The following is a 14290-nucleotide window of genomic DNA, read 5'->3' as shown; positions in this document are numbered from 1 at the left end:
TCTCTTACTGTGAGCTCTTAGCTGTCTCTAAGGTTATTCTCAGAGGGACCACTTTACTGCTATAAAGCCTTGTCCCACTTCTCTCAAACTGTTAAAACACTCCAAACACCGACAATGAAGTTGTTAGCTTCACGGTGCTCTCCCAGTAGGTGACAGACTGCATTGCAGGCTGAAGGGAGAAGCTGAGGTGAGCAGTCAGGAGGAAGAGGCTTGTCTGAATTAGTTAGAGAGAGATGACAGACATGGACCACAGACAGGACAGGACAGGACAGGACAGGACAGGACAGACAGACAGACAGACAGAGACACACACACACACACACACACACACACAGACAGACAGACAGACAGACAGACAGACAGACAGACAGACAGACAGACAGACAGACAGACAGACAGACAGACAGACAGACAGACAGACAGACACAGACACACAGACAGACAGACAGACAGACAGACAGACAGACAGACAGACAGACAGACAGACAGACAGACAGACAGACAGACAGACAGACAGACAGACAGACAGACAGACAGATAGATAGATAGATAGATAGATAGATAGATAGATAGATAGATATGTATGACAGAGGGTGACGTTGATTACAGTGGGGAAAAAAAGTAATTGTGCAAGTTCTCCCACTTAAAAAGATGAGAGAGGACTGTAATTTTAATCATAGGTACACGTCAACTATGACAGACAAAATGAGAAAAAAAATCCAGAAAATCACATTGTAGGATTTTTAATGAATTTATTTGCAAATTATGGTGGAAAATAAGTATTTGGTCAATAACAAAAGTTTCTCAATACTTTGTTACATATCCTTTGTTGGCAATGACACAGGTCAAACGTTTTCTGTAAGTCTTCACAAGGTTTTCACACACTGTTGCTGGTATTTTGGCCCATTCCTCCATGCAGATCTCCTCTAGAGCAGTGATGTTTTGGGACTGTCGCTGGACAACACGGACTTTCAACTCCCTCCAAAGATTTTCTATGGGGTTGAGATCTGGAGACTGGCTAGGCCACTCCAGGACCTTGAAATGCTTTTTACGAAGCCACTCCTTCGTTGCCCGGGCGGTGTGTTTGGGATCATTGTCATGCTGAAAGACCCAGCCACGTTTCATCTTCAATGCCCTTGCTGATGGAAGGAGGTTTTCACTCAAAATCTCACGATACATGGCCCCATTCATTCTTTCCTTTACACGGATCAGTCGTCCTGGTCCCTTTGCAGAAAAAACAGTCCCAAAGCATGATGTTTCCACCCCCATGCTTCACAGTAGGTATGGTGTTCTTTGGATGCAACTCAGCATTCTTTGTCCTCCAAACACGACGAGTTGAGTTTTTACCAAAAAGTTCTATTTTGGTTTCATCTGACCATATGACATTCTCCCAATCCTCTTCTGGATCATCCAAATGCACTCTAGCAAACTTCAGACGGGCCTGGACATGTACTGGCTTAAGCAGGGGGACACGTCTGGCACTGCAGGATTTGAGTCCCTGGCGGCGTAGTGTGTTACTGATGGTAGGCTTTGTTACTGTGGTCCCAGCTCTCTGCAGGTCATTCACTAGGTCCCCCCGTGTGGTTCTGGGATTTTTGCTCACCGTTCTTGTGATCATTTTGACCCCACGGGGTGAGATCTTGCGTGGAGCCCCAGATCGAGGGAGATTATCAGTGGTCTTGGTCCTCTGTAGCTCAGCTGGTAGAGCACGGCGCTTATAACGCCAAGGTAGTGGGTTCGATCCCCGGGACCACCCATACACAAAAATTTATGCACGCGTGACTGTAAGTCGCTTTGGATAAAAGCGTCTGCTAAATGGCATATTATTATTATTATTCCATTTCCTAATAATTGCTCCCACAGTTGATTTCTTCAAACCAAGCTGCTTACCTATTGCAGATTCAGTCTTCCCAGCCTGGTGCAGGTCTACAATTTTGTTTCTGGTGTCCTTTGACAGCTCTTTGGTCTTGGCCATAGTGGAGTTTGGAGTGTGACTGTTTGAGGTTGTGGACAGGTGTCTTTTATACTGATAACAAGTTCAAACAGGTGCCATTAATACAGGTAACGAGTGGAGGACAGAGGAGCCTCTTAAAGAAGAAGTTACAGGTCTGTGAGAGCCAGAAATCTTGCTTGTTTGTAGGTGACCAAATACTTATTTTCCACCATAATTTGCAAATAAATTCATTAAAAATCCTACAATGTGATTTTCTGGATTTATTTCTTCTCAATTTGTCTGTCATAGTTGACGTGTACCTATGATGAAAAGTACAGGCCTCTCTCATCTTTTTAAGTGGGAGAACTTGCACAATTGGTGGCTGACTAAATACTTTTTTTCCCCGCTGTACCTTCCCGAAAATAGACTTTGTAACAGTGTTGTTTTAACAGACGATCACACATCTAAAACCACTCACACATACCTGTGTACAGTTTAGCCTAAGGGCCGTCAGTGGAGGATACTCCCCTCCGATCCTAATGTAGTCATCAAGGTGTGGAGGAATGTGCTACCATCTAGACTACCTGGCTATTAAGTGTCTCACTCCCTATGTGCTTGTCAGACAGGACCATGCTGAGAGTGGGAAAGTTCCACTCAGTCCATGTGACGGCACACGCAAGGGTTTGACGTCCTTGTGAAATTCTAAAGAATGTCTTACTCTCACCTGAATGGCTCAAGAAAGCTACAGTTAGGCTGCCTTCCTCCCTCCCTTCAAGACAGGCCGGGATTCAATCCGATCGCAGGTTATAGGCATTGCGGCTTTTAAAGGCAATGTTCCCACGTTCGCTGAGACTGCATATGTCGGCTCAATCTATCGTGGAATCTGTAAGGCTTCAGAGATAACAGACTGAATAGAGCTTGTATTGTGTTTCCTCCCTTATCAAACACTGGCTGCAGAACACTCTAAATACTTCTCAAACTTCCCTCTGGTTCCAGGAAAGGATTACAGCACACTATTACCAGAACAAATTGGTAGTTGTGTGTGTGTGAGTGTGTCAGCTAGTAATTGTATGACAGAAGAGCCTCTGGGCTGATAGAAAATAAACATTAAAACACCCCAAGGTCATTCAGAATGGTGCATAAGTCTGAGAGAGAAATATTATCTTATGTCAATACTGGGTATCCACTGTAGAATATAGGATAAGGATTAGAGCTAGCAGTAATATGTTGACCACCGCACGTACTGTAGCAGACAGTTCTCATGCAATGTCAGGTCTAGTTTGTCCAGTCCTCTGTTAAATACATGTATATTACTGTATAAAGAAGCTGTGAGCAGTGCTAGTTGTAACCTATAGCATACTGGCCTATAGCCATAAGTCGGTATGACATCATTGCTGAAATTTAAACAGGCTCAGAATTCAGGCACACACACACACTCATTATTGGGCTCCTGGTCTCCATTCCCTCTCTTAACCCATTCAACCCAGTCTAGAAATGTAAAATCAGTGCCAGAAAAACCTAACTCTTCTCAATGATCCTTTATGATATTCCGTAAACAGACTGCCCGTGTCCTTGTACGGTTCAGAAAATGTCAAACACTACCCTGCTATTTCCCAGTTCCCACAACACGGCTCTGGTCTGAAGCAGCCAACAAGCTCACAGACATCATAGGGAGGCAGCTAGTGTTGATTTACAACCTTGAATTTATATCCCTGCTTTGAGGCGTAAATGGTCCATCAAATGACTGGTAACAGTGTGTCAGGCAGCTGGGCAGCCCCCCGCCCCCGTCTCCCCTTCCCATCCAAAGGCCATTCATCCTTGGGGTCTGACAGGTCCCCTCCTTGATCCCTTGCCTCCCCTGCTCATAAATATAGGGGCTGGGTGCAATGGCCTTCAGTACTGACACTGAGGGTTCTGGGTCTCCCATGAGGGATGTGCGCCAGGTGCAAGAACAGCGTTCCGTTTCCTTCCTCTTTCTGCTTCATTTGTTCTCCTCCTTTCTTCCTCTTCTTCTTTTCTCTTCTATTCTGTCTATTTCTCTCGCTCTAATGCTATTTAATGGTCCTTCCTTCATTCTTTTGAAATGTTTCCTTAAAAGAGGGTCTTCAGACTTACTAGACTTTTCGCCAAAATCACCCTTGTCTTATATACTGCAATGTAAACTTGCGAACTTGTCACGTCTCGACACTCGCCCGAAAGTTGCCCCCCTCTAAGCCAACACTCTTACAGTAAAAATTGTAATAGCATAGCAATAGCATAGCATAAATGTACAGACATTTTGCTTATTTTTTAGACTTGTTTTATTGAGTTTTTCCCTAAAATACAATCTGAAATTGTCGCCGTAGTTAAAGCTCCGTTTTTTGCTTGACTGCACTGAGCCAACGAGGTCCAGGCAAGAAGCAACTCCGAATTATCAACGTTTTCAGTCTCAAAACGAAGCCTGGTTTGTTCTAACTCTACTATGGTAGCTAGTGTAAGCCTAAGAACTCCTATCTAGCTATGGTTCAGCTAAACGTCAGCATTCAGCTACAGCCAACACGTTTATGTGAGAATTAAGAAATTATATTGTTTAGCTAGATTGCTAGCAAACGTTACCTAGCTATGTAGCCTATATCAAATCAAATCAAATGTTATTTGTCACATGCGCCAAATACTACTGGTGTAGACTTTACCGTGAAATGCTTGCTAAAGAACAGAGTAGCAGCAGCAAATTATGAGTGTAAAAGTGTATGAATGTGCGTGTGTGTAATGTGTATGTACAGTACCAGTCAAAAGTTTGGACACACCTACTCATTCCAGGGTTTTTCTTTCTTTTTACTATTTTCTACATTGTAGAATATTAGTGAAGACATCAAAACCATTAAATAACACATATGGAATCATGTAGTAACCAGAAAAGTGTTAAACAAATCAAAATATATTTTATATTTGAGATCCTTCAAATAGCCACCCTTCTCCTTGATGACAGCTTTGCACACTCTTGGCATTCTCTCAACCAGCTTCACCTGGAATGCTTTTCCAACAGTCTTGAAGGAGTTCCCACATATGCTGAGCACTTGTTGGCTGCTTTTCCTTCACTCTACCGTCCGACTCATCCCAAACCATCTCAATTGGGTTGAGGTCAGGGGATTGTGGAGGCCAGGTCATCTGATGCAGCACTCCATCACTCTCCTTCTTGGTAAAATAGCCCTTACACAGCCTGGAGGTGTGTTGGGTCATTGTCCTGTTGAAAAACAAATTATAGTCCCACTAAGCCCAAACCAGATGGGATGGTGTATCCCCTCTTTCTCCTATAGTCCACGATCAGCTCCATGGTCTTACTGACGTTGAGGGAGAGGTTGTCGTTCTGGCACCACACTGCTAAGTCACTGGCCTCCTCCCTGTAGGCTGACTTGTTGATGGTGTTGGAGTTGTGCGTGGCCACACAGTCGTGGGTGAACAGGGAGTACAATGACACCGCTGGTCCTGCTCACACTGCCCTACCCTATGCTTTGACTTCTTTCTCCCCTCTCTCTCCAGATGAAATCTTGCGACTTGTGATGGCCGGCCGCCCAACAACCTGCCCGCTTGACCCTATCCCCTCCGCTCTTCTCCAGACCATTTCCGGAGACCTTCTCCCTTACCTCACCTCGCTCATCAACTCATCCTTGACCGCTGGCTATGTCCCTTCCGTCTTCAAGAGAGCGAGAGTTGCACCCCTTCTCAAAAAACCTACACTCGATCCCTCCGATGTCAACAACTACAGAGCAGTATCCCTTCTTTCTTATCTCTCTCCAAAACTCTTGAGCGTGCCGTCTTTAGCCAACTCTCTTGCTATCAATCTCTGAATGACCTTCTTGATCCAAACCAGTCAGGTTTCAAGACTGGTCATTCAACTGAGACTGCTCTTCTCTGTGTCACGGAGGCTCTCCGCACTGCTAAAGATAACTCTCTCTCCTCTGCTCTCGTCCTTCTAGACCTATCTGCTGCCTTTGATACTGTGAACCATCAGATCCTCCTCTCCACCCTCTCCGAGTTGGGCATCTCCGGCGCGGCTCACTCTTGGATTGCGTCCTACCTGACAGGTCGCTCCTACCAGGTGGCGTGGCGAGAATCTGTCTCCGCACCACGTGCTCTCACCACTGGTGTCCCCCAGGGCTCAGTTCTAGGCCATCTCCTATTCTCGCTATACACCAAGTCACTTGGCTCTGTCATATCCTCACATGGCCTCTCCTATCATTGCTACGCAGACGACACACAATTAATCTTCTCCTTTCCCCCTTCTGACAACCAGGTGGCGAATCGCATCTCTGCATGTCTGGCAGACATATCAGTGTGGATGACGGATCACCACCTCAAGCTGAACCTCGGCAAGACGGAGCTGCTCTTCCTCCCGGGGAAGGACTGCCAGTTCCATGATCTCGCATCACGGTCGACAAATCCGTTGTGTCCTCCTCCCAGAGTGCAAAGAGCCTTGGCGTGACCCTGGACAACACCCTGTCGTTCTCCGCTAACATCAAGGCGGTGACCCGATCCTGTAGGTTCATGCTCTACAACATTCGCAGAGTACGACCCTGCCTTACGCAGGAAGCGGCACAGGTCCTAATCCAGGCACTTGTCATCTCCCGTCTGGATTACTGCAACTCGCTGTTGGCTGGGCTCCCTGCCTGTGCCATTAAACCCCTACAACTCATCCAGAACACCGCAGCCCGTCTGGTGTTCAACCGTCCCAAGTTCTCTCACGTCACCCCGCTCCTCCGCACACTCCACTGGCTTCCAGTTGAAGCTCGCATCTGCTACAAGACCATGGTGCTTGCCTACGGAGCTGTGAGGGGAATGGCACCTCCGTACCTTCAGGCTCTGATCAGTCCCTACACCCAAACGAGGGCATTGCATTCATCCACCTCTGGCCTGCTGGCCCCACTACCTCTGCGGAAGCACAGTTCCCTCTCAGCCCAGTCAAAACTGTTCGCTGCTCTGGCACCCCAATGGTGGAACAAGCTCCCTCACGACGCCAGGACAGCGGAGTCCCTCACCACCTTCCGGAGACACTTGAAACCCCACCTCTTTAAGGAATACCTGGGATAGGATAAAGTAATCCTTCTACCCCCCCTTATCCCACTCACCAAAAAAAAATAAAAAAAATTGTAAAGTGGTTGTCCCACTGGCTATCATAAGGTGAATGCACCAATTTGTAAGTCGCTCTGGATAAGAGCGTCTGCTAAATGACGTAAATGTAAATGTAAATGTAAACTAAGCACACACCCCTGAGGATCCCCCGTGTTGAGGGTCAGCGTGGCGGAGGTGTTGTTGCCTACCCTCGTCTCCTTCGGCCGGCCCGTCAGGAAGTCTAGGATCCAGTTGCAGAGGAAGGGGTTCAATCCCAGGGTCCCTAGCTTGGTGATGAGCTTGGAGGGGACTATGGTGTTGAACACTGAGCTGTAGTCTATGAGCAGAATTCTCATATAGTTATTTCCCCTTTTGTTCAGGTGGGAGAGGGCAGTGTGAAGTGTAATTGAGATTGCGTCATCTGTGGATCTGTTGGGGTGTTATGCAAATTGGAGTGGGTCTAGGGTGTATGGGATGATGGTGTTGATGTGTGTCATTACCAGCCTTTCAAAGCACTTCATAATTACAGATGTGAGTGCTACAGGGCGGTAGTCATTTAGGCAGGTTACCTTGGAGCTCTTGGGAACAGGGACAATGGTGGCCAGCTTGAAACATGTTGGGATTACAGACTGGGAGAGATTGAAAATGTCTGTGAAGACATTTGCCAGCTGGTCTGCGCATGCTTAGAGAACGCGCCCTGGCATTCCGTCTGGCACGGCGGCCTTGTGATTGTTAACCTGTTTAAATGTTTTGCTCACATCGGCCATGGAGAGCTAGATCACACAGTCAACCATGAGGCACAGTGTTATATTCCTCGAAGCGAGCATAAAAGGCATTTAGCTAATTTGGGAGTTCTGCATCTCATGGCTGGGTTTCCCTTTGTAATCCATTATCGCCTGCAAGCCCTGCCACATCCGACGAGCGTCGGAGCCGGTGTAATAGGATTCCACCTTCCTCCTACAGTGGTTTGTGGAAGTATTCACCCCCCCCCCACATTAATAAAAAATTTTGCGAAACAAACAAGAAATAAGACCAAAAAAAACAGAAACCTTGAGCGTGCATAACTATTCACCCCCCACAAAGTCAATACTTTGTAGAGCCACCTTTTGCAGCAATTACAGCTGCAAGTCTCATATAGTATGTCTCTATAAGCTTGGCACATCTAGCCACTGGGATTTCTGCCCATTCTTTAAGGCAAAACTGCTCCAGCTCCTTCAAGTTGGATGGGTTCCGCTGGTGTACAGTAATCTTTAAGTCAAACCACAGATTCTCAATTGGATTGAGGTCTGGGCTTTGATTAGGCCATTCTAAGACATTTAAATGTTTCCCCTTAAACCACTCGAGTGTTGCTTTAGCAGTATGCTTAAGGTCATTGTCCTGCTGAAAGTGAACCTCCGTCCCAGTCTCAAATCTCTGGAAGACTGAAACAGGTTTCCCTCAAGAATTTCCCTATATTTAGTGCCATCCATCATTCCTTCAATTCTGACCAGTTTCCCAGTCCCTGCCGATGAAAAACATCCCCACAGCATGATGCTGCCACCACCATGCTTCACTGTGGGGATGGTGTTCTCGGGGTGATGAGAGGTGTTGGGTTTGCGCCAGACATAGCGTTTTCCTTGATGGCCAAAAAGCGCAATTTTAGTCTCATCTGACCAGAATACCTTCTTCCATATGTTTGGGGAGTCTCCCACATGGCTTTTGGCGAACACCAAATGTGTTTGCTTATTTTTGTCTTTAAGCAATGGCTTTTTTCTGGCCACTCTTCCGTAAAGCCCAGCTCTGTGGAGTGTACGGCTTAAAGTGGTCCCATGGACAGATACTCCAATCTCCACTGTGGAGCTTTGCAGCTCCTTCAGGGTTATCTTTGGTCTCTTTGTTGCCTCTCTGATTAATGCCCTCCTTGCCTGGTCTGTGAGTTTTGGTGGGCGGCCCTCTCTTGGCAGGTTTGTGGCGGTGCCATATATTTTTTATAACCCAACCTGATCTGTACTTCTCCACAACTTTGTCCTTGACCTGTTTGGAGAGCTCCTTGGTCTTCATGGTGCTTGGTGGTGCCCCTTGCTTAGTGGTGTTGCAGACTTGGGGGCCTTTCAGAACAGGTGTATACAGTGGGGAGAACAAGTATTTGATACACTGCCGATTTTGCAGGTTTTCCTACTTACAAAGCTTGTAGAGGTCTGTAATTGTTATCATAGGTACACTTCAACTGTGAGAGACGGAATCTAAAACAAAAATCCAGAAAATCACATTGTATGATTTTTAAGTAATTAATTAGCATTTTATTGCATGACATAAGTATTTGATACATCAGAAAAGCAGAACTTAATATTTGGTACAGAAACCTTTGTTTGCAATTACAGAGATCATACGTTTCCTGTAGGTCTTGACCAGGTTTGCACACACTGCAGCAGGTGTGTATCTGACAGAGTGTGTGTTTAGTGTTACACATCCTACTGTGACAACTCTCTCATTGACAGGATTAGCATCTCCACTGGTACTGAGCACACAAATCACACAGAACCAAATCAGTCAGTTAAATAGATGACATGGTCACACTAATTATGGGACTGTATCGAACTTTGGAACAGAATCAAAGTTACAGTAATGGTATCACAGATATGCCTCTAATAAGTTCACCACATCAGTAATAAACATCCTACAAAGCAAGTAGCCGGCAATTATAACCACCCAAAGTTGAATGTTTCCTTTCCCATTGCTTCAGTCTAATGTGTTTGTATTGACTAGGGGTGAAGTGCATCATCAAGTCCCATTGACATGGCTCCTGTGCCTGACCTCTTCAACCCATCACAGAAAACACATTAGACTACATTACTACATTATTTATTCACTTCATAGATAATCCTAACAGCATGCAGGTCCTTGCATCCTATGCATTCATCATATGAGACTGTTAAAGCTTGAGGTCTACCTTTTCTTCATCACGTTTTTAGTGGGGTCAGCAGTTCAAATAATAACAAAGCATCTCCCCACCACTGTATCGGTAAAAAGCGGCGGGATAGGGCTGGAGAAATGTAACCACTCTCAAATTCAAAGACAGAGCTATGGATCTAAGGACTGACCATCCATGTTTTAACCATGTTTTTAAGATATACAGTGTTTGTTTACATGTACTTTTTTACAAACATTGGAGTAAAACAATCTCATATTTTGGTTTCTGATGGGTTACGACAGTTGAACTAAGCTCAATGGATACATATAATTAATTTATAACTCCAAAAATGGATGTAGCAACTGCTGACTGCTCCTTTAAGTATCTGTTTGAGGAGGTTATTTACGGTTACATAGTTGAGAAGTTCATGCAGTGGAATATCTCTGATTACAGTGATTACTGAGATTCTCAACAGGTGTATTTTTTTTTCTCCCTTAGGTCCAGAGCACCTGCAGCATACCCCACAGCGACAGGGCGCCCTGTCACATGAGCTTCATGCCACAAAACTCCCCCCCAAACATCCATCCACCCACAAGCATCCTGATGTGTTTGCATAACACAAAGCCTCTTTGACAAAAACCCATGCAGGTCTCCGGACTGACCCTACTGGTCCTGACAGATTCATACCCTAGCAGTGGCTGTTCTACAAGTAGATGCTTCTAGAAATGCTTTCGAGGCTGTTGCACAACTCTTCCACTCCAAACTTTTACTTCCGGAAATTAACATGAGTTGAAAGGAGGACAGGACTTATCTAAGTGGAGTGGAAAGATTCAACCAGGAACGGATGATGATGCCCACAGCCACTGAGTTCCCCCATGATGCATCTGTGCTGTGCATGCCATCCTGTTCTCTGTGGGCAATGGGCAAGAGCATGGTGGCAAAGAGCGCCAGGAGCATAAAATACACTTTGGCACCGAGGGAGAAAGCACAGCGGCTGTTTAGAGGAGAGTGGGGAGTGAGAGAGCAAGAAAGAAAGAGCGAGCGAGCGAGCGAGCGAGCGAGAGAGAGAGAGAGAGAGAGAGAGAGAGAGAGAGAGAGAGAGAGAGAGAGAGAGAGAGAGAGAGAGAGAGAGAGAGAGAGAGAGAGAGAGAGAGAGAGAGAGAGAGACTAAGCTGTCTGATTCTGCCTATCCACACTAAGAAATAAGAGAGGGAGAGGCTGGAGAGAGAGAGGAGAGAGTGAGAGGGAGGAGAAGCATGGTTCAAAGACAGTGAAGAAGAGAGAAAGAGTGCAGTGAGCACAAAGGAAATTGAGGGTGTAATTTAGACTTCCTTAATGCTCAGTCAAGAGGGTCAATGGTCATCTCTAGCATAATGTTCTCAGGAAATTGCATTACTACGTACCTTACTGGAATGAGTGTACAAGAATGTAGCGCTGCTTTTACATGGACATTTATGAGGGGAATGAAGTGGCAATGTGTACTCTGTCAGGTTGCTACACCACGCATATACTCACACACACATAACTACTTGGCTGTGAACAAGAGCAGACAATCACTGAGGTTTCCTGATAGAACTAAAAGTAAATATAGGCCAGTGCCTCTCTGATGATAATCCAACCTATCTGTGATATATAGGTTTAGAAACCACCACAAGACATTACCTTTCCTACTTTCTCTTTCATTTTTTAAAATGATGACAAGTAACAAGCTATTTTCACACACCATATAACTCCGGACCCCAATACCTGGCTCAAAACGCACTGGCATATCTGATGCCTGCAGAGGTCAATTTGGCACTTACTCTCCTTCTGCTCACCTCTGCAGTGTTATATAATGTCAACAGGAATTGTCACACATTCAAAAGTTAGGAGCCCATCAGGGTGAAAATATAGGCTTAAGGTCAGGGTTCAGCCACCTCAGATATGTTGTAAAGGACTATATGAACTCATATTCAAATCTGACTACTGGAAGTCCCACATAATACAGTGGTGGATACTGGCTAATTCTAATGGGCAATGATAGCAAAGGACACACACTTTGTCATAATGTAATATCCAAAATCATCTCCAACATTATCTCCTGTTAATTTTGGAGGTATTTTAATTCGGAATAAAGTCGTAGGCAGTTACACAACATAGAAAACAATACTGTCAGAACACATCTCTCTCTCTCCCCAAATCATTTAGGAACCTTGTTGCGCAAGATAGAGAACGCGCGTTTTCAGCGCGCACAGAGAGCACTCGCCGACCTCTGATTACTCAATAAATGAGCGCCAGCGCTGATTCCATATGAGAATGCGCTGCACAATAAACCAATATGACAGTTCTATTTGAGTCATTTTACCGGTTTTATACTGCCTCCTTTTATTCAGCAGCATTTATCTAGCTGATTTATTAAGTTATTTTGGGCTAATGTAGGATAGCCTATGTGTGCCTACAAGGAACAATATTTACGCACGAAATAAATATTTTGAGGATTTACAAGAAGAGATCTCCCTCACATTCCAGAAAGCCATGCTAGGTATATGCTGTTGCAACTGGACTGGACTAACTGGCCTCTGGTAGAATAGGGCACTGTAGGTCGCGCGCACTCACTCATGTTTAAGCAATGAATTAAAGCGATCACAGTAGGCCTAGGCTAAATGAAAGGTTCATCATAGCAAACAAGTATGCATGTTTTTAAACAAACCGAAGCCGTCAAATGGGCACGCTTTCTACATTCCCATCCCAGACAAATCTGACTGGGGAATGGAGAGATGCTTCAGCCTTCAGCCCTTCACTCCAGCACCCTCTTATGCAATTACACCAAAACGGGATTTGAAGAATTCCAAAACGAGTAAAATCAATCTTACCTTGGATAGGATATCCTTGTGTGTATGTTTTGGCTGAAGGTTTGCGACCTGAAACATGCGCCTCTCAACAGGAGAATCGAGATCTTGCTGCCCCCTCCTTCGAACCGTCTCGTTGTGGAATACTTTCACTGTCCTAGACCGCGCCAGACGGCCACTCTCATGTCTCCCCACGGAATACAGAGGAGGAGCGTGGTTATTGATGATATGGGATGAGAGAGACGGGAGGGCGTGTTCCAGACAGACAGACAGACAGACAGACAGACAGAGACGCACCTTTTCTCAGCTACAGAAATCGCTTTTTTCTGTTATTTTGGTTCACCTGAGACAGCCCCTTTCCTGGTGCCATCCTTAGGTTTTTGGATGATGGTCAGCAACAAAAGGGAGGCTTCAACACACAGGCCACTGTATAACCAAACACATTTGGTTATAAACTGAATTGTATGGATATTGGACACAGGTAACAAGCAACCAACCACAGGTGATAGGTATTCTTCTGCAAGTACCACCCCATATCTAAACACTCACCATTGTATTGTGTTGAAAACCAGTTGAGTGGTCCCATGAATGCCTTATGGTTCATTCAGAAGGAAGCTCACACATCTCCATCATGTCAAGACAAGACAATTACTGAATGGACACTCCATGATAGAACATTAAAAGTTGTCATTTAGTATGTAAAGGTGCTACACATAGGATTTATTTATATTTTTGCATTGTAATTTCAGAAATCTTTCATAATATACAGTGCCTTCGGAAAGTATTCAGACCCTTTAACTTTTTCCACATTTTGTTACTTTACAGCCTTATTCTAAAATTGATGCAATTGTTTTTTCCCCTCATCAATCTAAACACAATACCCCATAATGACATAGAAAAAACAGGTTTTTAGAAATTGTAGCTAATTTAAAATAAAATAAAAACTGAAAAAGATCACATTTACATAAGTACTCAGACCCTTTACTCAGTACTTTGTTGAAACACCTTTGGCAGCGACTACAGCCTTGAGTCTTCTTGGGTATGACGCTACAAGCTTGGCACACCTGTATTTGGGGAGTTTCTCCCATTCTTCTCTGCAGATCCTCTCAAGCTCTGTCAGGTTGGATGGGGAGCGTTGCTGCACAACTATTTTAAGGTCTCTCCAGAGATGTTAGAACGGGTTCAAGTCCGGGCTCTGGCTGGGCCACTCAAGGACATTCAGAGACTTGTCCCGAAACCACTCCTGCATTGTCTTGGCTGTGTGCTTAGGTTCGTTGTCCTGTTGGTAGGTGAACCTTCACCCCAGTCTGAGATCCTGAGCACTCTGGAGCAGGTTTTCATCAAGGATCTCTCTGTACTTTGCTCCGTTCATCTTTCCCTCGATCCTGACTAGTCTCCCAGTCCCTGCCTCTGAAAAACATCCCCACAGCCTGATGCTGCCACCACCATGCTTCACCGTAGGGATGGTGCCAGGTTTCCTCCAGACGTGACGCTTGGCATTCAGGCCAAAGAGTTCAATCTTGGTTTCATCAGAGCAGAGAATCTTGTTTC

At 45.2% G+C, this 14290-nt stretch overlaps 1 protein-coding gene across 2 annotated transcripts in view; it reads right to left on the bottom strand.

The window, feature by feature from the left end:
• The window catches only part of LOC121549031 (fatty acyl-CoA reductase 1), a 65062-nt gene extending 52139 nt beyond the window's left edge, over positions 1 to 12923 (bottom strand). For both annotated transcript variants that reach the window (XR_005996727.2, XM_041860823.2), the window contains exon 1: positions 12764 to 12923. The gene's annotated coding sequence lies outside the window, so the exon portion shown is untranslated. The remainder of the gene's footprint in view (positions 1 to 12763) is intronic.
• Between the last annotated feature and the right edge of the window lie 1367 nt (positions 12924 to 14290).

Source organism: Coregonus clupeaformis, chromosome 4, assembly GCF_020615455.1.
Source record: "Coregonus clupeaformis isolate EN_2021a chromosome 4, ASM2061545v1, whole genome shotgun sequence".
NCBI classification, from domain to species: domain Eukaryota; kingdom Metazoa; phylum Chordata; class Actinopteri; order Salmoniformes; family Salmonidae; genus Coregonus; species Coregonus clupeaformis.
Note: the sequence above shows the minus strand (reverse complement) of the source record. Positions and strands in the feature narration are given on the sequence as shown.